General features: G+C 43.3%; 1 protein-coding gene across 8 annotated transcripts in view; it reads right to left on the bottom strand.

Annotated features, from left to right (window-relative positions):
- The window catches only part of PCBP3 (poly(rC) binding protein 3), a 237,492-nt gene that overhangs the window by 101,909 nt on the left and 111,322 nt on the right, over positions 1-24,261 (bottom strand). The window lies entirely within an intron of this gene.

Raw genomic sequence — 24,261 nt, 5'->3', positions numbered from 1 at the left:
GACTTACTTCATGGTTCACGTTTCAATTATTAAATAATATTAACACATCATGAATTTGACATGACCTTGGCAATGCATATAGATTCCTTTATTAATGTAACTATTAAAACTTTTCATGGTCTTGGGCGGTTTTCATAACTCTTCAAAACTATAGATACTTAAATATAAAGAGTAAACATTTAAACAATGGAAAATAAGACTCTCTGGTAGCATTTCTGAGCTCAGTCACTGTTAACACCGCCTGGTGGATCCATCCATTACGTTCCATGCACATGGAAGGAACATGAGTGTCCATTATGCACCTGGCATGTGATTCTTTACCATCAATGCATCTTAGAACTTTTTGACTCAGTACAATCAGAGGTACCTTGGCATGAGATGTGAAATACTGTACACTTAATTTCAGAGAAATTAACCAAAATCATCTCCATATGGGTCTCTGCAAATTACATCCCCATCAAATTCCTGAGTGCTGTTTCTCTAGCCACTGCCAATGCAATTCACTCTCACTCTTAACTTTGACAAAGTGAAGGACGAAAACTGTTACCACAGTTTAATTGTTGACACTTGAAAGCTGTAAACATCTTGAATGAGGCTGAGCTCTTCCTCATATTTACCAAGTATCTGTACTGTGTGTGGGGCCTCATCCACTAAGCAGGACAGGTGATGACTCACAAGGATGAGTCAGGAGTGACCATAGTTACAACCCCCCACTGCCCAGTGTGAGTCCTCATCGAGCTATTTTTGGCTCTTTTGCTAGTAACTCTGGATGATGCTCTTAAATCCCTGTGCACTGATTAGTTGGCCCGAAGAGCATGAAACGCATGACTGGCGCCCCTGTCCCCTCTGCACACCCTGCCCCCACCTCCCTCCCGTCACTGCTGTGGACACTGCTGCTGCCACCTAATGAACAAGGTCTGCAATACCAGATCCCCGACCTCGACAGCCCCTCATTCCTGGAACCCTGCTCCTGGGTCCCCACCAGCCTGTCTGTGGCCCTTCTCCCTGACTCTACTGCACTGTCTGGAGTCTGGCTCCATTTTCAAGGAGACCTGCCAGTGAGGGTGCATACACATCACTTCTCCCCAGGACCTCACATGTCTGAAAATGGATTATTGAGAAAATTCTCTTCCCTAAAGATTTTGTATACTTTCTCTGGTGAAAATTGCCATGGAAACATCCAGGGCTAGCCTAATTGCTCTCCCTTATACATGATATAAACATAAATAGCAAAATGGGTAGGAACTGAGAAAAATACTTCATAAAGGAAGAGGTCTAAATGGCCAATAAGTAAGTAAGTAAGTAAGTAAGTAAGTGTTAGTCGCTCAGTCGTGCCCGACTCTGCGACCCCATGGATTGCCGCCCACCAGGCTCCTGCGTCCATGAGATTTTCCAAGGAAGAATACTGGAGTGAGTTGCCATTTCTTTCTCCAGGGGATCTTCCCTGACTAGGGATTGAAACCGGGTCTGCTGCACTGCAGGCAGATTCTTAACCAACGGAGCTACGAGGGAAGCCCCTATAAGCACGAGAAAACGTGCTCAGTCTCATATTGGTCAAAGGTGTGCAAACTAAAACTAGAAAGAGATGCAAATACATGGACCTCCCTGGTGGCTCAGCTGGTAAAGAATCCGCCTGCAGTGCAGGAGACCTGGGTTCGACCCCTGGGTTGGGAAGATTCCCCGAGGGAAGGGAAAGGCAACACACTCCAGTACTCTTGGGCTTCCCTGATGGCTCAGTTGGTAAACGATTCTCCTGCAATGCGGGATACCTGGGTTCGATCCCTGGGTTGGGAAAATTCCCCTGGAGAAGGGAAAGGCAACCCACTCCAGTATTCTGGCCTGGAGAATTCCACAGACTGTATAGCCCATGGGGCATGGGGTCGCAAAGAGTCGGCCACAGCTGAATGTCTTTCACTTTCACTTCACACACCCACTGAAGGTGAAGGTGAAGGTGAAGTCGCTCAGTCGTGTCCGACTCTTTGCGACCCCGTGGACTGTAACCTACTAGGCTTCTCCGTCCATGGGGTTCTCCAGGCAAGAATACTGGAGTGGATTGCCATTTCCTTCTCCAGGGGATCTTCCTGACCCAGGGATTGAACCCGGGTCTCCCGCGTTGGAGGCAGACACTTTAACCTCTGAGCCACCAGGGAAGCCCTCTGCCTTAATATGATAGTCTGGCAACACCCTGCCATGTGCTGGAGAGGGCGAGGTGCACTGGGACTCCTAAACACCAGTCACTTAGGCTACTATTTTCTTCTGAAAAATCCCTCTACTATACAGGAAAAAACCATGTATCCACTAATTATAAAAATTATGATGCATTCAATCCCAACCAAAGATAACCAAACCATTTTTACAGGTAGAAAAGTATTTAAATTAACAGTGAAAACAAATTTATAAAAGTAATAAGCAGATGAGAAGTAAATAAGCAGATTGTGCACTTGCACGAATGGGATGTAAGCAAGACTGATGGTCTGAGCTGGGGAGGCAGGGCTTCCCAGGGAACCCTGTTGCAGGACAGTCCCTGGGGGTACCCTTTGGGAGGCACATCATCATTTCTGCACTGTTTTCTTCACCGACTTACAAACATTTCTGAGGGTCACAGTTGTTTTGCACTCTGAGTGCATTTACAAGTAGAGTTCCAGCACAGCCAAGCACATTAGGATCTAAGGATGGGTCCCAGGCTGGGGAAAACCCAGACACACAGAACCAGACCCGGAACCATGAGCTGGGGAGGTCTGTCTACATCCTTTCACAGAATGGACACACACAGGGTGCTGCTACTCATCTAGACACGTGCACGAGGACACTCCTGCCATGTCTTCTGTTGTTGTTCAGTCCATCAGTCGTGTCTGACTCTACAACCCCATGGACTGCAGCATGCCAGGCTTCCTTGTCCTTCACCGTCTCCTGGAGCTTGCTCAAACTTATGTCCATCGAGTCAGTGATGCCATCCAACCATCTCATCCTCTGCTACCACCTTCTTTTCCTGCCGTCAATATTTCTCAGCATCAAGGTCTTTCCCAATGAGTTGGCTTTTTGCATCAGGTAGCCAAAGTATTGGAGTGTCAGTTCCAGCACCAGTCCTTCCAATGAATATTCAGGGTTGATTCCCTTTAGGATTGACTGGTTTGATCTCCTTGCTGTAAAGGGACTCTTAAGACTCTTCTCCAGATCCATAATTCCAAAGTATCAGTTTTCCAGCGCACAGCCTTCTTTATGGTGCAACTCTCACATTCATATGGAACTACTGGAAAAATCATAGCTTTGACTATATAGACCTTTGTTGGTAAAGTGATGTCTCTGCTTTTCAATATGCTGTCTAGGTTTGTCACAGCTTTTCTTCCAAGAAGCAAGCATCTTTTAATTTTGTGGCTGCAGTCACTGTCCACAGTGATTCTGAAGCCCAAGAAAATAAAACCTGTCACTGTTTTCACTTTTTCCCCTTCTATTTGTCATGAAATGATGGGACCAGATGCCATGATCTTAGTTTTTTGAATGCTGAGTTTTAAGCCAGCTTTTTTCACTCTCCTCTTTTACTTTCATTAAGAGGCTGTTTAGTTCTTTGCTTTCTGGCTCTAAAGTGGTATTATCTGCACATCTGAAGTTTTGGTGATATTTCCCCTCCCAGCAATCTTGATTCCAGCTTATGTTTCATCCAGCCTGGCATTTTGCGTGATGTACTCTGCATATAAGTTAAATAAGCAAGGTGACAATACACAGCCTTGACGTACTCCTCTCCCAGTTTTGAACCAATCCATTGTTCTATGCCTGGTTCTAACTGCTGCTTCTTGATCTGCATACAGGTTTCTCAGGAGACAGATAAGGTAGTCTGGTAGTCTCATCTATTTAAGAATTTTCCAGTTTGTTGTAATCTACAAAATCAAAGGCTTTAATATGAAATAGAGGTAGATTTTAAATGAAACAGAAGCAGATTATTTTTTGGAATTCCCTTGCTTTTTCTATGATCCAACAGATGTTGGCAATTTGATCTCTGGGTCCTCTGCCTCTTCTAAATCCAGCTTGTACATCTGGTAGTTCTCAGTTCACATATTGTTGGAGCCTAGCTTGAAGGATTTTTCTGGTGGAAATGGTTACATCAAGGAATTGGTGAATGTCCCTTTTTTGGAGCCATAGTGCTGTAACACCACTCCTAATAGTTTATTTACTTAATTTGGGGGGTAAAAAAGTCATCGTAGCGGGGGGGAAAGGATGCTGCTCTCTAAAATCTGGTATAGTTTTGAGAAGCAGTGGGAAGAGGTGATTGCTTGAAACGTCATATTGTGGTAGAGTCTGCATTTTACTGCTATGAGTACAGACTTTGGGGCCTAAGCCAGCAAAGTAGAATGAGTGTATAAGCCAGGATATGGCGACTCCACTCAGGACACACACCCAGAGTGGTGTGTGCATGCACCAGCCACGAGACACGCCAGATACAGCTCTGAGAGCAGTGTGTGTGTGTGTGCGTGTGTGTGTGTGTGTGTGTGTGTGTGTGTGTGTGTGTGTTAGTCACTCAGTCATGTCTAGGCCACCAGACATCCCAGGCCTCTGTCCATGGGATTCTCCAGGTAAGAATTCTGGAGTGGGTTGCCATACTCTTCTCCAGGGGATCTTCCCGACCCAGGGATTGAACCTGGGTCTCCTGCATGCAAGCAGATTCTTTACCATCTGAGCCACCAGGGAAGCCCCCTGAGAGCAATGGGCCATCTTTAATTCTGGTTGCTCTGAAGGTTTTCTTTGCTGTAGTTTTTAGGAGTCAAGCAATGATGCCCATACATGAAAAATTACTTTTGTTTGCTTGTTTGCTTGCTTCTTTATTTATTCATTTCAGGGTCAGCTGTTTCAGAATCGAGCATATCTTCCAATACTTTAGAAAACTCCATGGCTTTTATATCTTCAAATATTTTTCTGAAATCTCCCCTCTTCCTGGGCTACTCATTACACGCATGAGATCTTCTGACTCCATCCCACAGGTCTCTCACATTGTATTATTCTAGTCTCTTTTCCCTTGTGCTTCAACACTTCACTGAACCACTGCCCACTTCACGAAGCCCGAGTCCAGTGTTCTGTTACAGACATCCAGTGAAATTATTCATTTCATATCCTTTATTTTTTTTAATTCATAGGATTTTGAAATCATAGATTATTATTTCACTGGAAATTTTCTATTTTCAATATATTCTTTTTTTTGAATTAATAATCTTCATTGTTTTAAAAGTTTTTGTCTGGTAGAGGAATTATATAAGTCCTCTGTGGTTTTAGTTCTCAGATCTTGTTTTTTGCTCACTGGTCCACTTTTAAAGTTTCACTTAATATTGAACATTGTGGTTGAAAATAATTTGGGCTCTAGACAATGTTATCTTGCTCCAGAAAAAGGGTCCTGCTTTCTTCTTGGCAAAAAAAAATCAGTCAGTCAGTCAGTCAGCTTTGAGATATAATGGACACATACAAAGATGTGCATATATTGTGTACACACTGAAAAGTTTCATCACATGTGTACATCCATGAAGTCATCACCTGTCAGGATAAGGAACGGGCACATATTGGTGTTCTCTGCGGCCATCTGCAATCCCTTCCTCTCTGCTTTGCAACAACCATCATGTCCCAAGCAACCTCTGACTTGCTCTCTGACACTACAGAACTCACTTTCTCTAAAAGTTTATATAAATAAAAGCATACTGGATGCACACTTCTGGTCTGCCTACTTTTATTCAGCTTAATTGAGATTCCCCAATGTCATTGTGTGACCGTACACCACAATTTGTGTAGTCATTCATTTATGGATAGACATTTGAGATGTTTCCAGTATTTCAGTTTATTAAAAAAGAAATTTCTGCAAGCATTCTTGCTCAAGTTCAGTTCCGTTCAGTCACTCAGTCGTGTCCGACTCTTTATGACCGCATTAACTGCAGCATGCCAGGCCTCCCTGTCTATCACCAACTCCCAGAGTCTACCCAAACCCATGTCCATTGAGTCGGTGATGCCATCCAACCATCTCATCCTCTGTTGTCCCCTTCTCCTCCTGCCCTCAATCTTTCCCAGCATCAGGGTCTTTTCAAATGAGTCAGCTCTTCACATCAGGTGGCCACAGTATTGGAGTTTCAGCTTCAACATCAGTCCTTTCAATGAACACCCAGGACTGATCTCCTTTAGGATGGACTGGTTGGATCTCCTTGCAGTCCAAGGGACTCTCAAGAGTCTTCCCCAACACCACGGTTCAAAAGCATCAACTCTTCTGTGCTCAGCTTTCTTTATAGTCCAACTCTCACATCCATACATAACTACTGGAAAAACCATAGCCTTGACTAGACGGACCTTTGTTGACAAAGTAATGTCTCTGCTTTTTAATATTCTGTCTAGGTTGGTCATAACTTTCCTTCCAAGGAGTAAGCATCTTTTAATTCCATGGCTGCAATCCACCATCTGCAGTGATTTTGGAGCCCCCCAAAATAATTCTTGCTCAAAGCTTTGTATGAATATATGCTTTCATTAAGACTGGGTAACACCTGATAGTGGAATGACTGGTGGGGTGTATATTTAACTAGCTTTTTGGCTTAACTGCCAAAATGATTCCAAAGCAAAGATACCATTTTACATTCTCACAAGCAGTATGGGATGGTCTCCATCTTTGCCAGTGCTTGGCAGATGGGTCACACCAAGGAATATCTCACTGTGAATTTAATTTTGCATTTAGCTAATGACTAGTGATATTTAACTTCTATTCATGTACGTATTTGCCATCCACACATTTTCTTTGGTGAGGTGGATGGTCAAACCTTTTGGTCATTTTTAATTATGTTGTTTGTTTCCTTAGTATTGCATTTTAAGAGTCAGTTATACATTCCAGATAAATTCGATTTGCAAATATTTTCTCTCAGTGTGTGGTTTGTCTTGTCATTTTCTTAACACTGTCTTTTGGAAAGTAGAAAATTCTAATTTTTTTAATTTAATGAGGTCCAATTTATAAACTTGTTTCTTTGATGGATAATGCTTTTAATGTATTAACTTAATAAACTTTGCCTAATGCAAGGTCACAAAAAAAAAACATCATTTTGTTCTTGGTGTATAAAATTTTAGCTTTCTGATCTGATTCAAATTAATTTTTATACATGATGGGAGATGTGGATGAAAGGTCTTTTTTTTTTTTTTTGCATCTGAATGTGTAATGGTGTTCCAGCACCATTTTTTGACAAAACTAGCCCTTTCCATTAAACTGCCTTGGCACTGTTGTTGAAAACTAACTGCCCATCTATGTGCAAGTCTGTTTCTGACCCACTGGTCGATTTGTCTCTCTTAACACCAACATCACACTGTCTTCATTACAGTATTTTAAAAATTAATCATGGAACCAAGTAGTGTTAGTTGTCCCATTTCTATCAAAAACCCCTTGTTTTGGGGGGGTTTTTTTTGGAATTCTCCTTGGGAGTCCACTGAACTCACAGGCCAGTTTGAGGAGACTTAGTATCTTAACAACACTGAGTCTTTGTGCAATGTATAGTTCTCCATTGATCTGTCTTCAATAATTCCATTCAGCAATGTTTTGCTATTAGATGTACTGTTTTCCCATTTCTAATTATTTGTTGATAGTATAGAGAAATACACTTGATTTTTTTGTATCTTGTATACAGTAGCCTTGCTAAACCCAGTTATTCTTGCAGCCTCCTTTTGATGCTATAGGATATTTTACATAGACAAACATGCTGACTGAGAATAAAGACAGTTTTAAATCTTTCCTTCCAATTTCAATGTCTATTATTTCCTATTGAACTTGATAGAACCTCCTGGAAAATATGTAATAGAAGAGGTGAGAACATGTGTCCTTGCCTTACTCTCAGCTGCAGGGGAATGACTCACTGTTTCCACCTTGACAGCATCAGCTGTGAACCTATCACTGCTGCCATTCACTGGAAGCCGCCTTCTATTCCTAGTTTCCTGAAAGCTTTTACCTGGAGTGGATGCTGTGTGTGTTAGTTATTTAGTCATGTCCGACTCTTTGCAACTCCATGAACTGTGTAGCTCACCAGGCTCTTCTGCGCAAGGGATTTCCGAGGCAAGAATACTGGAGTGGGTTGCCATTCCCTTTTTCAGGGGATCTTCCTGATCCACGGATTGAACCCGGGTCTCTCCCATTGCAGGTAGAGTTTTTACTGTCTGAGCCACCAGGGAAGCCCCTGAAGCAGGTGTTACATTGTATCAAATACTTTCACTGCAGGTACTGAGATGATACAGTTTTTTGGTTTTGGTCTGTTAATAGGGTGAATTATATTGATGAAATTAAAAGATGCTTGTTCTTTGGAACAAAAGATAGGACAAACCTAGACATTGTATTAAAAAGCACAGACATTGGTCCATATAGTCAAAGCTAAGGTTTTTCCAGTAGTCATGTATGCATGCGAGAGTTGAACCATAAACAAGGCTGAGCATCGCAGAATTAATGCTTTTGAACTGTGGTGTTGGAGAAGACTCTTGAGGGTCCCTTGGACTGCAGGAAGATCAAATCAGTCAATCCTAAAGGAAATCAATCCTGAATAATCATTGGAAGGACTGAGGCTGAATCTGAAGCTCCAATACTTTGGCCACCTGATGCAAAAAGCCAACTCATTGGAAAAGACCCTGATGCTGGGAAAGATTGAAGGCAGGAGGAGAAGGGGGTGATAGAGGATGAGATGGTTGGGTGACATCACCGACACAATGGACATGAGTTTGAGTAAACTCCAGGAGATGGGGAAGGACAGGGAGGTCTGGTTTGCTGCAGGCCATGCGGTCGCAAAGAGTTGGATACAACGGAGTGGCTGAACAACAACCAAACAACATATTGATTAATTTTAGAATGTAGATGATACTTTGAATTTCTGGGATAAAGTTCAATTAGTTATTCTATTTGACTGGCTAAAATTTTGTTGAGTTTTCATATGTTCATGAGAGGTACTCATCCATTGTCTTCTCTTCTTCTATCTTTGCCTGGCTTTATTATTAGGGTAATATTGGACTCAGAATAATTTTGGAAGTATTCCCTCCTTTTCAATCTTCTGGAAGAGTTTATATAGAACTGGCAATATTTCTTCTTTAAATATTTAATAATATTCCCTATTAAAGCCATTTGGTCCTGGAGGTTTTTCCTGGGCCAGAAGAAGTGGTTTACAACAAAATTCACTTTTAAATCTATTTTGGAGAATCAGGAGAATCAACCTGTACTTGAGTTAGCTTTGGTATTGATACTTTCTTTCAAAAAACAATATGCATTTCATCTAAAGTAATATAATGTGTTGGCATAAGGCTGATCATAGTATATCCATTTTTCTGGTCTGACTACAGGTTGATCAATTTCATCGATTTTTCTCAAAGAACTACCATTTGCTTTCACTGATATTCTCTATCATTGTTTCTAGTTTGTATTTCATTAATTCCTGTTTTGATTCATATGATTTCCTTTATTCTGCTTACTTTAAAGTGATCTTTTCCTGGTTCCTTGAGGTAGAAGCTGAAGACATTTCTTCTTTACTAATGAGGTGTTTAATACCCTAAGTTTCCTTCAAGTGCTACATTAGTTACATGGCAAATACTGTGATGTGATGTGTTTTCATTTTCATTCATTTCAAAATAAGCACTTTTCATTTCTTTTTGGGTTCCTTCTTGGTCCATAGGTTATTTAGAAGTTTGACACTTAATTTCAAGTATTTGAGGATTTTTCAGATACCTTTCTATAACTGATTTCTAGTTTGATTCCATCATGGTCAGAGAATGTAGTTGGTGTAATGTGAAATCATTTAAACTTATTTTATGGCTCAGATCAGTTCTATCACACTTCAAACATGAATTACTCAAGATTAAACCCTCTTTCAAATGCAGCCCACCCCCGGTGCTCTTCTCCTGGCACAAGTGGCCCTGGACAAGAAGTAGAGGGAGGGGAGGCGTCTTGTAGGCTCCCGGGAGGCGCGTCTCTATGGTGGTGATGGCAGCGGATGACTACAGCCACTGCGCTCCTGCTCTGTCTGTCTCAAGCTGCAACTTCAGGAAAGCCAAAGTGAAGAAGGGTGTTCACCACATTTTCAGGGGATGGGTGATAGGTGAACAGTGCAGCAATTCATTGAGAAAACTGTGCATCCCAAAGGCAAGGGAGGGAAACTATGGCCTCAGCAGAAAATTTAGACTTTCAGGGAAAATATGAGAAGTAGGTCATTTTGACTGGAGAAGGCTTGGTTGTTCCAACATCTAGGGTTTGCACCTTTCTGGACTTAGCTAATATTTGGGAAGTAATGCAAATCTTAAAAGGAAAACTGTTCCTTAACCTAAAGAGTCCAAGCCTGCTATGAAGCCAAGTGGAGGGAAGGGAGGGGGTTCTCTGAGCAGCCCACCAGACACATCAAACACACCGAACTCCCCCTGCACTACAGGGGGCTGCCAGTCCTGAACCAAATTGTCCTATTTTCCTCAAATATAACAACTAAACTCAGATATGCTTTACCAGAGGAAATGCATATAGCTGAATTTGCCATCTAAAATAGTTCAGGTGATGACATGACCTAAGAACTGAATGGCCATCCTAAGAGTTATCTGGGTTCACCCCACACTTGACCACATCCCTCTGGCTTCTCTGACTGTGGACCATGGACATGGCCCCCCAGTGCCTCAAACCTTCATGATTTGTCTCTGAAATCCTTCCAATGTCTCCTTACCCTGAGCCTGCTCTGGACCCCTGGGTTCCTACCATGGGTTCTAGTTACACTGTATTCAGTCCCAGAGGCCATAAGTGGGCTAGCCCCGCTGCCTCTCTGCCGCCCCCTCACAGCCCCAGGAACCTGGACAAGGACACTTCATGGGACCTAATGCACTGGCTGCCCCCAGTTCTCCCTCCTCTGCTCCAGTCTGGCATGGGGGTGGAACTGCACAACAGTGGCTGGCCTTGTGGCCACGGTCTTCAGTGACGTTGCCTGGCCCCCACCCCACTAATATTGTTTGGGACAACACGCTGCTCTGAAAGGGCTTAAAACTGATGTTTACTCTTTAGAAAGGGCAGTAGCATGTGAGATGACTGGATGGCATCACCGACTCAACAGAGAAGAATCTGAGCAAAGTTCTGGAGATGGTGAACAGGGGAGCCTGGTGTGCTGCAATCCAAGGGGTCACAAAGAGTCAGACACAACTGAGTAGCTGAACAACAACAACTCTTTAGCCACCCGCCATAGTACACGGCTGAGTTTACCATCATCTCAGATTTCTCTGTGCCATCACCAAATACCCACCAAGTGCTCCAAATGTAACTGTAGTGCATTCACTGAACACGCCACCTGTGGAGCCCTGTGTGGAGTCATTACTTAGCCCAGCATCCTGGCCTCAAAATATACCATCTGTTGATGCGGACATGGGAAAGCTTAATGTCACAAAATCCAAAGACTGGTCCTATGTGACGAAAGCTGCAGTGTCATGAGGAAGGTGTCGCTCCACGGACAGTGATACAGACTCCAGGCTACACAGGAGCAGAGAACAAACCCTCTGAGTGGTGCCAGAGGGCAGTGAAGGCACCTTTATGCCCCACCACCCCAGTTTCTAATCAGTCAAGCAAAGAAATCAAGACAACAAAGACTCACACCACACGCATGGAGGTGACAGCACCGGTGGCTGGGAGGCCCCTCTGCAGTCCCTCCAGAGAAGGAGTGTGTGTGGAGGCTGGGGGTGGGGAGACCAGGGTCCCAGCCAAACCGGGTGCCAGGAGGAGTCAGAGGCCACAGAGCCTCCTCTCAGCACCCTACGGGCTGCTGGTCCCCACAGCGATGTGAGGCCCAGCCCAAGTGAACTGTTGCCCAGCTCAAAGTCCACAGACCCGGGACAGGACTCAGGTGGCCAATGCAGGATACATCCCCCACCTTGGGAGACAAGGCTGACTTCTGCTTCCGGGAGGAGAAACAGAAAAACACTGAAGCCATGAAAAAAAACTTATGCCACACAAAGAAAACACCAAAACACAGCAGGAGATAGAAGAAGAACATATGTTCAGAAATATGTACAGAAAGAAACATAAGTGATTTTAGTCTGCAGCCTGCCATGTGCTTTCAGAGAAAGAAAACAAAAACTCATGAAACGGGAGATCAAAAAAATTATAAGATGGCATTCAAAAAGCAAGAGCAATTAGTACATCAAGAAACAAAGTTATAATAGAATTTAAAATTGCTTTAGACAAAATCAAGTCTAGACAAGCTGTAAAGAAATGTAGGGCTCTGGGACCTGATGGAGAACTTCCAGCAGGGGAGAACGGGGCAGGGGAAGCAGAGCCAGGCCACACATTCCCTGGCCGCCTGCATTTTCTAGCCCTTCCAAGAAGTTACCGAAATCACCCAAATGGTGAGTTCCCTCTCTGTGGACACAATTGGAACAACTGTCTGGGTGGTGGTTATGGGGTCAGATGCTCCATGGAGGATTGACAACGAGCCCCACACACGGGGAACTCGCTACCAGGGAGGGGGTACACACACACACGGGGAGCCCTCCTGTCGGGGAGGGGACACACACAGAGCCCTGCACCCCAGGCGCAAGCTCGGGAGGACAGGGAGGCACTGGTCACAGACTGCAGGAGAGCAGCACGGGGAAGGCCCTGCATCCCCGGCACCTCGCAGGGCCGAGCGAAGCGGCAGGAGACGCGGGATCTGCAGGGCATCATCCCGAGCTCCAGGAACAGCCCAGCCTGCCGCCTCCCACGGGTTCGCACTCATACATCCGGGCTGCCACTGGCAGAACAGGGCACGTCTGCCTGTCCCCTCCACTGGGCAGTTTAGGTAGAACTGAACCAGCTGCTCAGGCTGAGGGCACATGAAATGGGCACATGAATCTGCTAAACAGATTTAAATCTCAGCAACTTACAAGGAAAAGTGGAGCTGATATATTTTACTAAATCAAGTTGAATTATCGGGAAACTATCACACAAGAATGTGATAATGATATACTGGAAAATCTGAATAAATCTCCCTTCAAATGTATCTGCTTTGCGACCCATCAGAAAGCACAATTATACCCCACAGCCTGATGCTAAACAACAAGAATTCTGCTAATGATTTTCACTGTGCAACTGAAAAGCCCTCAGCAATATACTGTAAGTAAAAGCAAAGTCATTATTCTAAAGGAGAACATCTCCACCTGCAGGAGCAGTGGGGGTGGGCGTGACAGGGAGTCCCCTGAGCCAGCAGCTCATCACAGCCTCTGGCGGGGACACAGTTGCTGACTTGAGATTCACCAAGCACTTTCCCTGTTCACGTGTGCTGTCCTCCTATTTTCAGCTGTTGTTTCTACCAACTTCTTCATTTCAGGAAAATAATTTTTCTAAAGCAAAACATCTGATCACATCACTCCTTGTTTCACACCAACCAAAGGCTCCCCCGCCCCACCCCCACAGCACCCAGCAGCCCCAAAGCAGTCACCGCTGTGCAGTAATCTGGCCCATGAGGGCCGCTAGCTCCCACAGCTCTGTCCACCTGGAGCAGGCACTCCACTTCGCACCACCCTAAACAGCTGTACCTCCAAATGGGCACCTCCAGTGCCACCCACCATCCCAGCCCCCAGTAAAACCACGTGGCCACAGATTGAGCCCTAAAGACAGAGGAGTACTTAAGACAGCCCCTCCAATCCAAGCAGGCACAGGCCACACCCAGGGGGTGTGGCTCCCAGGCAGGGTGGTTCTAGATCAGGCTGGGTGTGGGCTGGATGTGCAATAGCAGGGGGTGTGCATGCGCCCGTGCCAGAGACACAGGGAGATTGCCACACTCATCTCTGTCTTATTATACATACCAGATACTAACTCACACACTTATTTCCACTTGGCATCTGGAAGCCTGTCTAGGTCTCTAGAGGCCTGCTGTGCCCATGTGCCTCTAGTTCCCTGGACCAGGCCCTCCTCGCAGCTCCCTGTGTGCAGGGCACACGCATGTGCAGGGAGGAGGTCTTCCAGGCTGTGCCCATGGGGAGGGGAGAGGGCGTCGACGCCCTGCCCAGGACCACCCTGGGCCTGCATCAGCTACCCTGACTGTATAGAGCACGTTTCTGGGGCCCTGGCCATAGCCCTCCTTCCCCAGGGAACAGCATCTCTGGCCCGGCTCTAGCCTGCGCCCAGGAAGCTCACATTTGTCTCCTGCTGGCAATGATCACTTAGCAAACACAGACTGATGGCACTGCTCCCCGTCGCCAGAATGTGGCAAAGAGAAACAAACGTTTTAAAGCTGACTTTTATGTTCTATGACTTCATTTACATTAAAAGTGTGAAAATACTCTCAGGGTGGCTGACTCCATACCCTGGTCCCCAGGCACTAACCACATCTGCCTTCCCTCCCAGGAAACTCTCTGAGGGCAACATCCACCCCCAACAGAAGCTGCCCCATGAGGGCCCTGCCCCCTCCCCCCACCCGCCACTGAAGCCAAGCTTCTGAGAGGGGCTTCAGCAGTGAGATGAATGGGGACAGAAGTCGGGTCAGGACACCCCGCAGCCTACGCACAGTGGGTGATGAGGGCACAAGCTGCTTTTGCTCAGCTCAGTTGTCTTTGTGAAAGTGTATCACAGAAACAATGATTTCAAGAAGAATAAGAGAGGGGAGGAGGGCTTAGAGCTAGTTTCGCAATAGTAAAGCTATCTTTCTGCAGGGTTCTTAGTGGTGAAAGCCACATGCGGCAGTAGACGCATCATATGATCAGAAGCTAAGATAGCTGCTTGTTTGGTAAAGATGGAATCAAGCCCCATGAGTCCTGAGCGAGGCCAGACTGGACCCCAGAACCAGTGACCAGACGAAGGCTTCCGGGAGCAGACACGTGGGGCAGAGGCCTTGAGAGAAGAACAAAGTGGCTGTGTAGGATGCTGTGTGGAGCTTGTGACCCACTGCAGCCCAGGAAAAGCAAACCGCTCCCACAGGGCTGACACCACTGAGAGGGTCTGAGGTCAAGTGCCCACGTGGGAAGCTGTGAACGCACCTGAGCCCAGGTCACCAGGGCCACCACGGCTACACCATCCACATCTGGGAGACCTCTTCTCCTGACCCTCGGCTCTGCCAGGCACTCAAGCGGTTAATCCTGCCCCTCTACCTTCTCAACTGCTGAGTACTCTGCAGAATTCAGGGGAAAGAGGGGAAGGAGAGCAGAAATGAAATCTGTGTGCAGACAGCCCTGCAGCGCAAGTCCCCTTGTGACCATGGGCACCACTGTGCCAGCACTGAGGGGCCGGGGTCCACCTCACTTGGAGCCTCAGCAGGTGGGGAGCTGTGGCCAGAAAACTGTGCCCAGAGTGCCACACAGGGCCCGGGCATGACCAGAGCACGGTGAGAACTGAATGGATGTTGAATAAATAAATCATCATCCAATATGTCATCCAAGCCAGAAATAGGGAACTGCAAAATGTGTCCTGAATAATAGAAATGCCCTGGCCATTTGTACTTCATCTCTGGCTAAACTGTGGGTAAGAGGGACGGCAGGGCAGGCCTGGTTGCAGCACTGGCTGCCCAAGAGTGAGCTGCCTGGAAACTCCTGGAAACAGTGTGTCTGGCTCAACAATGAGCAAGAAAGCAAGTCAGACACGTTTAAAATTAGGTTACATAGACAAAAGCCTATAACCAAAGACAAGATAATGACGATAACCACAACTGTAAGACATGGAAAAGCCCAGCTCATCCACTGAGCTGAAGGTGAGTGATGGTCCAGGAAGAGAGACACCCTCTGCCCCTGAGGACACTGGAGAAGCTCCTCAGCCAGAGGGCAAGGTGCAGATACACCCAGGGCTTCTCCCTGAACAGAGCAAAGCACAGCGCCGTCCCCTTGGTAACACACTTGTAAAGGTCACGGTGGGGCACGAGGGAACCGAGTGCCATCACCACCCAGGGCGAGGACGTGGCTTCCTCCTCTCTCCCGCTCTGGGATCTCTCGCTTCAGGGGGTGGAGCCGCCTTTGGGGGCCAAGGCCTCTGGCCTAGCTGACCTGCGGGTGACAGAGCGCAGCCACACCTGCACCCTCATGACAGACTCAGAGCCAGAGCCACGAGCGAAGCCACCCCCCACTGCTTACCCACCAAAACCCCAGGATAATACATATGTGTTGTTTTAAGCCACCCAGTCGTGGGCGACTTGTTACACAGCAACAGAAAACAACACTGAAAGGAAGCAGGGGAGGGGAAGTCTATGGAGAAATGACTGTGAAGAAAAGCAGAGTACAGAATACCAGCCTGAGTCGGGAAGGTGAGAGAACTGTGTGGAGAAGTCAGAGGAGTGGAGAGAACTGAGAGCAGGGGGCCAGAGAGGCTTGCAGAATGCTGCCCAAGTGGCAACTTCCCACCAGGGCGGCAGCCGTGTCCCCGCTCCTGAGAGGCGGGGCACCTGCTCCTGAGAGGGTGCAAGGAGAGAGGCAGGGCGCCTGGGACAAGCCATCCCGGCCACACACCTGGCAAGCTCCTACTGGAGACAGGCGTTCTCACAATGCAAACCTCATCAGCCAACTAAGAGATAGCATTTGAAGAAAACCAATGTGATAAAGGGCTTTCCCAGTGGTTCAGACAGTAAAGAATCCACCTGCAATGAGGGAGACCTGGGTTTGATCCCTGGGTTGGGAAGATCCCCTAGAGGAGGGCATGGCACCCCACTCCAGTGTTCTTGACTGGAGAATCCCATGGACAGAGGAGTCTGGTGGGCTACAGTCCATGGAGTTGCAAAGAGTCGGACATGCCTGAGCGGCTAAGCACAGCACAATGTGATGAAAGAGACACACCAAGCTCTAAATAATGGTGGTCTCTCAGAATCACAGGGCAAATAAGCTTGCAACTTCTATGTTCAAAGCAATGGACACGATTTTCCACACAGGAGGGGGAAACAAGTAGACAACTTGAGAGGGAAAGATATTGTCAAAAACCGAAGAAACTATGGACATGGATTGTGTAATTGGACATGGCTTCAGAGTGAAGCAGAAAGAAGATGAAGCTAAGGAACTTTCCAGAATGCAGAGTGAAAGGAAAAAGAGAAAGCAGGTATAAAAGACATGAGGAAGAGATCCTTAAATCCCGGAAGGAAAGAACACAGAGGACCCATAGAACAATATTCTGATTAAACCAAGAAAATCCAAGGATGAGGAGGGAATCTCAAGCTTGCCGATGGCATCACCAAGGGGTTGTGAAGATAGGAGTTCTGAGTGGCGGTCTCTCAGTGCAGCTCCATAAAGCATGGAGGCCACTGATAGTACAGAAGCTTTGATGCATCTGGATTTATATACCATTGTATGCTGTGCTTTCTACATTTCTTAAGTTTCTTATGTCTCCTTTATTGCCTTCTTGAAGATATTTTGTATACTTTATACATTTTGCCATCTTGTAGATATTTCCCTCTACCACTTTATACAGTTTTTTTCTTTTTTACTTCTTACCCTAAAAATGATCACATGAGTTCCTAACTATCAAACTCTGATATCTTCTCTCTCCACCAAAACAAGCCCTGGGTCTTAAGACCCTGTAACTCCACTCCCTCGTCCCTCATATGGCCCTAGTCATGCATTTTAGTTCTTCTCTTTGTTGTTAAGCCCAGTAAACATTTGCCTCATTGCTTTAAGCATTTAATGTATGTTTGGATTCATTGAAATCCACTCAACCTTCTCTGTTTTTAATTTCTTCTAAAATCTCAGAGCTTCTGTACAGGAAACATTCTTTCCTCTTGAAGTATATCCTATAGAAATGCTTTTAATAAAGGCCTACACCCCCAAGGTATCTCGGGTTTTATTTCTACGAAATGTGTTTACTGTGTCCTTATTCCTGAACAATTTATTCATGAAGTACAGAAAAACCCAAACAAACTTTCTGGCTAACCAAAAGATATCTGACAAGATAAATCACATGAAATGTTAAAGGAGATTGCTCCAATAGAAGGAGCATCAAATAGAAACTTTTGTTTCATGGATCCACACAAAAAAGTGACGAGTATCACAACAAAGAAATTGAATTCATAGTTTAAAACTTTCTGACAAAGAAAACACCACACTCGAATGGCTTTAATGGAAAAATTCTAGTAAACAATTAGGAAATAGAGTACACCAATTCTACACAAGCTCCTCCAGAAAATAAAAAAATAAAAAAGTTGCTTCTCAACTCATTTTCTGAGGTCAAAATTACATCAACAACAAAACCGCAAAAACCAATTTCAAGGAAAGAAACTTACACCCCCAAATCCTTCATGAGCATACATGCAAAAATACTTAAACAAATCCCTTTTATATAATACATCATAACTAAGTAGGATTTGACCCAGTAATGTAAGTTCAACATTTGACAGTCAAGCAATGTAATCTACCATTTTACAGACTAAAAATTAAAAAACATTTTTTAAATAGATGTAGAAAAAGCATTTGACAAAATTCAACAAGCATTCATGATACAAATTCTTAAATTCCTATACTTGATAAAAGGGCTTCCTAGGTGGTGCTAATGAAAAAGTATCTGCCTGCCAATGCAGGAGATGCAAGAATTGCCGGTTTGATCCCTGGGTCTGGAAGATCCACTGGAGTAGGAAATGGCAATCCATTCCAGTGTTCTTGCCTGAAAAATTCCATGGACAGAGGAGCCTGGTGGGCTATAATCCATGGGGTCATAAAGAGTAGGACATGACTGAGTAACTGAGCACAAACCTGATAAAGACGTCTATGGAAAATCTACAGCTATTGTCATAGTTGATGGTGAGAAAGTGAATGCTATCTGCTCCAGATGAGAAACAAGGCAAGGATGTCTATTCTCACGATCTCTAACCAACATCACACTGGAGATCCCAAGCACAATAAAGGGAGTAAAAGAAATAAAGAGTATATGGATTGGAACCTGTAAAAGAAATAGACACAAGATCAGTATACAAAAATCAGCTGTATTTATCTACATGACCAAGAAAAATTCAAAATAAAATAAAGAAAACAATTACATTTGCAAAGGCATGGAAAATAATAAAACATTTAGGAATAAGTTTAACTAAAATGTAAGACTTGTATTGTGAAAACTATTAAAAATAAAAAGGAATGGCTGTATATTGTCACCCTGCTTATTTAACTTCTATGCAGAGTATATCACGTGAAATGTCAGGCTCGATGAAGCAGAAGCTGGAATCAAGATTGCCAGAAGAAATATCAACAGCCTCAGATATGTAGATGATACACCCTAATGGCAGAAACTGAAGAGGAACTAAAGAGCCTCTTAATGAAGGTGAAAGAGGAAAGTGAAAAAACTGGCTCAAAACTCAACATTCAAAAAATGAAGATCATGGCATCTGGTCCCATCACTTCATGGCAAATAGATGGGGAAACAGTGGAAACAGTGGCAGATTTTCTTTTCTTGGGCTCCAAAATCACTGTGAACAGTGACTGCAGCCATGAAATTAAAAGATGCTTGACCCTTGAAAGAAAAGCTATGACAAACCTAGACAGCATATTAAAAAGCAGACATTACTTTGCTGACAAAGGACCTAGTCCAAGCTATGGTTTTTCCAGTAGTCATGTAAGGATGTAAAAGTTGTACCATACAGAAGGCTGAGTGCTGAAGAATTGATGCTTTTAACTGTGGTGTTGGAGAAGACTCTTGAGAGTCCTTTGGACAGCAAAGAGATTAAACCAATCAATCCTAAAGCAAATCAACCCTGAATATTATTGGAAGGGCTGATGCTGAAGCTCCAATACTTTGGCTACCTGATGTGAAGAGTCAACTCATTGGAAAAGACCCTGATGCTGGGAAAGTTTGAAGGCAAAAGGAGAAGGGGGTGGCAGAGGATAAGATGGTTGGATGGCATCACCGATTCAATGGACATGAGTTTGAGCAAACTCTGGGAGATAGTGAAGGACAGGGAAGCCTGGCATGCTACAGTCCATGGTCGCAAAGAGTTGGACATAACTTAGCAACTGAACAAAAACAACAGACTTGTATCATGATAACTAAAAATATCACCGAAATAAATCACAGAAGACCTAAATAAAGATATCTTCTGTTCCTGGATTGAAGGACTTCCTATTTTTAACAAGGCAATACTCTGAAATTTATCTACAGATTCAAGATAATCATTGTCAAATGTCCATCTATCCTTTTTTACATATATGGGCAAGCTGATCCTATCACCCATATGGAACTGCAAAACAAACAACAACAACAACAACAAAAGAATATCCAAATACTCCAAAGAGTCTTGAAAAGAATAAAGTCAAAAGACTCACCCTTGCCAATTTCAAAACCTACTACAATTCTATGGAATTTGAGACTGCATAGTACTGGTTGGCCAAAAAGTTTTAACATCTTACAGAAAAAAATGAATGAACTTTTTGGCCAACCCAATACTAGCATAACAGTATACATATAGATAATGGCTTAGAACTGAGAGTCTAGAAATAAACCCATACGTCTATGATCAAGTGAATTTCAACTAGGATGCTGAGACCATTCAATGGAGGAAGGAATAGTTTTTTCACCAAATGGTGCTGGGACAATTGGATATCCACATGCACGAGAATGAATTTGGACTCTTGATCTATATCATATGGAAAAATTAACTCATAATGGATCATAAACCTAAATATAAGAACTAAATTATAAAGCACTTAGAAGAAAATAGGGCAAGAGCTTCACAACACTGGATTTGGAAGTAATCAAAGAAAAAAATAGATAATTGGACTTCATAAAAATTTAAAACTTTTGTATATCATTACCAAAGGCACAAGTAACCAAAGAAAAAATAAATAATGGAATGTCACAAAAATTTAAAACTTTTGTGTATTAAAGCATACTACCAAGAAAGTGAAAGGATAATACAAAGAATGGGAGAAAAATTATATCAATTATATATCTAAGGGTCTAGTATTCAGAGTTTATAAATTCAACAATAAAAAAAGACATACCAATTAAAAATTGAGAAAGGAATTTGAATAGACATTTCTCCAAAGAAGATATACAAATGGCCAACAAACACACGAAAAGATGCTTAACATCACTAGTCACTAGAAACATGTTAATCAATACCACAGTGGGATACCACTTCTCACCATCTAAGATGGCTACAACCCCAAAACTGGATGATACAGAGAAACTGGAACACTGAAACATTGCTGGTAGGAATTAAATGGTATAGCCACACTGGAAAACATTTTGGCATTTCTTCAAATAGTAATCATTTGGTCCCACAATTCCACTCCTAGTTATAAACCCAATAAATTAAAACATGTATTCATACAAAAATATTTGTAAATAATTATAACAGCTAAAAGGTGGAAATAACTTAAATATGCATCAATTGATGAATAGATAAAGAAAGTGTGCCATATCCCTAGGACAGATTATTATTTAGGCCCCAAAGGCATATAGTGCTAAAAGATGCCATACTATACACAGACCTTGAAACGATTATGCTAAGTGAAAAAGCCAGTCACAAAAGGTGACACATGCTTCCACTTACATAAAGTATCCAGAATAAGCAAATTCATAGAGACAGAAAGTAGATCAGTGGTTGCTAGGGACTGGGAGAAAGGAACGAGTAGGGGATGACTGTTAATGGGTGTGTCTCCCCTTCCCTTTAAGGCTGATGACAACGTTCTGGAATTAGACTGTGGTGATGGATGCACAAGTTAGTGAACATACTGAAAACCACTGACCTTTATACTTTAAAATGGTGACAGCCATGATCTATGAATTTTATCCCCAAAATAAAAAAAAAGAAGATGCTGATTACCCTCAAATGAATCTGTAGATCCAACACAATTTCAATCAGTCTTTTGTGTAGAAATTGACTAATACTAAAATTTCTATGGAAAAGCCAAGGACTTAGAATAGGAAAACAAATGACATGCTACTATACATACAAAATCCTGAAAACTCTACCAGAAAACTACTAGAGCTCATCAGTGAATCAGTAAAGTTGCAGGATACAAAATTAGAAATCTGTTGCATTTCTACACATTAACAATGAAAGATCAGAAAGAGAAATTAAAGAAACAATCTCATCTACCACTGCAACAAAAAGAATAACATACCTAGGAATAAACCTACCTAAGAAGGCATAGAAAAGAAAGAATGAAAGCCACTTGCAGCAACTTGGATGAACCTAGAGATCATCATGCTAAGTGAAGTAAGCCAGAGAGAGACGAATATCATATGATCTCTCTTATATGTGGAATTTAAAAAATGACACAAATGAACTTACATGCAAAATAGAAATAGACACGCAAACATAAAACACAAATTTATGGCTATCAAAGGGAAAGGGGGCAGGGAAGGATAAATTAGGAGCTTGGGATTAACAAATACACAAAATAGATAACTGACAAGGACCTACTATATAACACAGAGAACTATACTCAAGATTTTGCAATAACATATAGCAGAAAAGAATCTAGGAAAAATAGATATATTTGTATGCATACTTGAATCACTTTGCTGTATACTTGAAATTAACACAACATTGTAAATCAACTATCAGTTCAGTTCAGTACAGTTCAGTCGCTCAGTCGTGTCTGACTCTTTGTGACCCCATGAATTGCAGCACGCCAGGCCTCCCTGTCCATCACCAACTCCCGGAGTTCACTCAGACTCACGTCCATCGAGTCCGTGATGCCATCCAGCCATCTCATCCTCTGTCGTCCCTTTCTCCTCCTGCCCCCAATCCCTCCCAGCATCAGAGTCTTTTCCAATGAGTCAACTCTTTGCATAAGGTGGCCAAAGTACTGGAGTTTCAGCTTTAGCATCATTCCTTCCAAAGAAATCCCAGGGCTGATCTCCTTCAGAATGGACTGGTTGGATCTCCTCGCAGTCCAAGGGACTCTCAAGAGTCTTCTCCAACACCACAGTTCAAAAGCATCAGTTCTTCGGTGCTCGGCCTTCTTCACAGTCCAACTCTCACATCCATACATGACTACTGGAGAAACCATAGCCTTGACTAGACAGATCTTAGTCAGCAAAGTAATGTCTCTGCTTTTCAATATGCTATCCAGGTTGGTCATAACTTTTCTTCCAAGGAGTAAGCGTCTTTTAATTTCATGGCTGCAGTCACCATCTGCAGTGATTTTGGAGCCCCCCAAAATAAAGTCTGACACTGTTTTCACTGTTTCCCCATTTATTTCCCATGATGTGATGGGACCGGATGCCATGATCTTAGTTTTCTGAATGTTGAGCTTTAAGCCTATTTTTTCACTCTCCTCTTTCACTTTTGTCAAGAGGCTTTTTAGTTTCTCTTCACTTTCTGCCATAAGGGTGGTGTCATCTGCATATCTGAGGTTATTGATATTTCTCCCGGCTCTCTTGATTCCAGCTTGTCCTTGTTCCAGCCCGGCGTTTCTCATGATGTACTCTGCATATAAGTTAAATAAGCAGGGTGACAATATACAGCCTTGATGTACTCCTTTTCCTATTTGGAACCAGTCTGTTGTTCCATGTCCAGTTCTAACTGTTGCTTCCTGACCTGCATACAGATTTCTCAAGAGGCAGGTCAGGTGGTCTGGTATGCCCATCTGTTTCAGAATTTTCCACAGTTTATTGTGATCCACACAGTCAAAGGCTTTGGCATAGTCAATAAAGCAGAAATAGAAGTTTTTCTGGGACTCTCTTGCTTTTTCCATGATCCAGCGGATGTTGGCAATTTCTATACTCCAATTTAAAAAAAAAAGTAAAAACACCCAATTTTGAAGAAGAAGACTAACGTTGGAGGGTTCATCCTACTTGATTTCAAGGCTTACTCTAATACTACAGTAACTAAAATACTGCATTGTTGGTGAAAGGACAAGTGTATAAAGCAATTAAACAGAATACAGACTCCAGAAATAGATCCACCCATTTATGGCCAACTGATGAAGAAAAGACAATTAACAGAGAAAACAATTGTACTTAATAAACTATGCTGAAAGAAATGTACATCCACAGGGGAAAAAAGAAACTATAACTGTAGCTTGCACCATATTAAAAACAAAAGAAAAGAAAAATACAAAATGGATCAGGGGGGAGAATGTAAAACCCAATACTATACAATTTCCAGAAAAAAAAAAAAAGGAAATAATCTTTGTGACCTTGAGGAAGGCATAGAATTTTTGGCTAGGATGTAGGGCATTAACTATAAAAGAAAAACTAAACAAATTTTACTTTATCAAGACTAAACACTGCTGTTCGAAAGGCATTATTGAGAAAATAAACACTCAAGCCACACTCTGGGAGAAAATATTTGGAAAATAAGGGTCTGATAAATGACTGTTACCCAGAGTATACAACAAATCCTCACAACTCAGTGATAATAACACAATTACTATGGATTTTTA

Source organism: Capra hircus, chromosome 1 (genome assembly GCF_001704415.2).
Source record: "Capra hircus breed San Clemente chromosome 1, ASM170441v1, whole genome shotgun sequence".
NCBI lineage: Eukaryota > Metazoa > Chordata > Mammalia > Artiodactyla > Bovidae > Capra > Capra hircus.
The sequence above is the reverse complement of the archived record's forward strand: the minus strand, read 5'-3'. Positions and strand labels throughout refer to the sequence as shown.